Source organism: Octopus bimaculoides, chromosome 10 (assembly GCF_001194135.2).
Source record: "Octopus bimaculoides isolate UCB-OBI-ISO-001 chromosome 10, ASM119413v2, whole genome shotgun sequence".
Taxonomy (NCBI): domain Eukaryota; kingdom Metazoa; phylum Mollusca; class Cephalopoda; order Octopoda; family Octopodidae; genus Octopus; species Octopus bimaculoides.
In genome coordinates, this window is record NC_068990.1 from 71,190,932 (window position 1) to 71,194,186 (window position 3,255).

Consider the following 3,255-nt stretch of genomic DNA (forward strand, 5'->3'; position numbering starts at 1 on the left):
AAAAAAAAAAAAAAAAAAAAACCTGTTGTAATTATTGTTCAAATACTAGAGTTTTACATGGGATGTGTCCTGTTACTTGTATGATTCAGGGTTGTCAGCACTGACTGTTTGGTCATGTTGCTTGATTTTCTGAGATGGATCCTGTGTATTGTGTTCTATTCTCTGAGAATCTGGCTGGGGTGACAGCTCATGTTGGTCAGTCACATTCCATATGGTCGCAACAGGTGAGGAAGAATTTCACAGAGATGGGGACTGACTGGGACACTGCTTGAAGGGTTGCCTAGGATGATCCAAGCAAATACCAACAAATGGTAGATGCAGTGATGCACTGCAACAGCACATGCTCCCATACCTGACCTGACCTCCTCTTCCTCCTCTGTCTCTATGATTCTTTCTCTTTCACTGTATGTCACATTCCTTAACTCATTGCCTGCCACCAAGCTTAGTTGTGCACGCATTGTGCCCATCTTATGTAAATTATCTCTCTGTATCTCTTACTCTTTCTCTCTGCCTAACTTTATATGACTGGAGAGACCAACCAACCGACATTTACATCAGCTACTATTGTAGAGATAGCACAAGGGATAAAATGTGAAATAAATATACAAATGAAATAAAAAAATTTTTTTTTTTTATAATCAAGAGAGAAAACAGTGCCCATGACCCTTTATAAGGCCTCAGAGATCAATGGGAGGGAGAGAGTATCCTCAGAAACCTGGTCCAAATGCTTACAACAGGGTGAACTCTACTGAGATAATAAGGTCTCAGGTGGTGATGTTGTCAAGCTGGGAAACTGTTTAAATCTATCACCTTAGTAAGTTATGGTGGGATTTGAACTCAGAATGCAAAGAGCTGGAATGACTACTACAAGGCTTATGGTGGTGAAGCAACAGTCGTCAGAATTTCATCTCCGCAACTGAAGAAGGCATTCCAGAGCCACAACTCAATCAAGAGCATGCTCATCATTTTTTTCAATATCATTTTTTTCTGCATCAAGGGCCAGACCATCAATTGAAAGTCCTACTGTGACGTTTTGATGCATGTGAGGGAGGACATTCAGCAAAGCGATTGTATATCTGGAGCACGAAGATCTGGATTCTTCATAACAATGCACCCTGTCACCAAGCTCTCCTCATTTGTCAGTTTCTCACCAAAAACAACATGGAATTACTTCCACACCCACCCTATTTGCCAGATTTAGCAGCTGCAGACTTCCATCTCTTCCCCAAGATGGAAGTCCGCAGCTCAAAGGTCACCATTTTAATACTGTTGTCAAGCTCCAGAGTGAATCATAGAAGGTACTCAACTCACTTTCAGAAAACGACGTCCAGGCCAGATTCCAAATGTGACAGGAACTCTGGGACTGGTATATTGCTGTGAAAGGTGACTATTTCAAAAGAGATGATGTTAAAACTTAGGTAAATAAGTTACTTTTTATTAAACATAACTAGTTCAGGAACTTTTCTCACATTACATAAACTTGATCTTATTGCATTTGGAATTTGAGTAGCTTGGTTCTTTACAGTGGTTAAATGTATTTCTATATCAATCTAACATCTTATATAAATATGTACAGACTACTCCATAACAAAATGGTTCATCAGGATTGTGAATCATGCCATTCATGTAATGATACAACAAAGAACCCACAGAATGAAGCTTCCTTATTACCTTTTTAGAGAACTATAAGACAATTTGAATCTAACACTGCATGCTAAAGATAACTATCAACTATATAATTTCTTCTTTTATGGTTTGGTCTGGAGGAGGTGGTTGTGCCTATGGCCTATGTCAGCTCTGAAGCTGGAATGATTAACATGGTTGATGCCTCCCTTGAACAGCTGCAGGAGAAAATATAACAAGGAGGGTACTCCTGAAGGTGACTTTCTGAGAGTCATGTTTAGTGCAGCAACTAAGAATAGGGCATAAAATTAATGACAGTTGAGCCTCAGTGAAGACAATATGAGCCCAACTAACTCTGAGGAGTAGTAACCAATGTAATAGTAGCAGAAGAGAGAGAGAGATGATACAGCAGGTTTATGATCAAGAGGATGGATTGTGATGGTGGATAACTTCATATAAGTTAATCAAGAGGGTAGGCTTATTGTGGATGAAGTTCTAGGATGTCTGAATGTAAAGTAGCAGCACTGTCCAAGCAGTGAGAAAAGTCCTTCATTGTGGATCTCATTTGAACTTTGTATAGGGTTACCATTTGTTACTGGAGTATTTTCTGACACTGAAAAGGCTGGTTAGTTTTTGTGAAATAATCTAAAAGATGAGAGACAACTAGAATCTAGTGTACAGCAATGAACTGTATCTTTCATGATACTTGTTTCCAGCTAGATGAACTGAGATGTTGCGAATTGTGTTTTAGCTTGAAATAAAGTATAGCACTGCCTGTAACAGTTATGAACCGTAGATTCTTCAATATGAACTTAAGCTGCCAGTCCATTTGACCATATTTAAGGTTACAAAACAGAGTGACAAATTAACGCTGATTATGAGAAAGTAAAAGTGACATTTGATATTGTAGTTAAGTACCTCACTTGTTCACTTTACCTTGGAAAAGTCTCCAATAAAAAGGAAGTTAGTTGGGCAGTAGTGATAGATCTCGATGTGATACTGACTTCACTTCTATTTTGTCCAACTAATTCACGGCTTTTGGCAAAGAACAGCACATTTACCTGGAATTGGAAAAAGGATAAAAAAGGAACTGTAGTACAAATGGGAGGTAAGTGAGATTTCAGCAACATAATGCTGTCACCTCGACTGAAATCAGTTATTTAAACAAGTGATTCTCAACCGAGGTCCATATAAGATTACGTGCAATAAATTGGGTATATTTTAACAATACACAAAATAATTTAACATTTTTAAAATGCAATAACCAATAATATTTAATTATAAAAATAAAATAGAATTTAAGTGGGGTGGGGATCCAGTTGAGTAAAATAGGAATCACTGATTTAAAACCTTATTTAAAAAGAGGCGTGTTATAAGTTTTTTCTGTGTTATCAAGTGTGTTTATTTTTTCTATCCTTCTACCACCTAGATTCAGTTCAAGCAAAATAAGTGCACGGTTCTATATTGAATGGAGCAGAAATGGTCAACAGATTTAGGAGATTAATTTGTGAAACATTCGTTTGGAAAGAAATGTTTTGTGCCTAGAGGGGTGGTCATTTTTGGTAGAGCAGAATTGTGAAATCCCTGGATTTCTAATTATTTGCTTTCTCTTCCAAAACACAAAAAGGACGT

General features: G+C 37.5%; 1 protein-coding gene across 1 annotated transcript in view; it reads right to left on the reverse strand.

The window, feature by feature from the left end:
- LOC106875176 (molybdopterin synthase catalytic subunit) overlaps nucleotides 1–2,684 on the reverse strand; it is a 21,205-nt gene extending 18,521 nt beyond the window's left edge. The window contains exon 1 of the mRNA XM_014923214.2: nucleotides 2,560–2,684. The gene's annotated coding sequence lies outside the window, so the exon portion shown is untranslated. The remainder of the gene's footprint in view (nucleotides 1–2,559) is intronic.
- Between the last annotated feature and the right edge of the window lie 571 nt (nucleotides 2,685–3,255).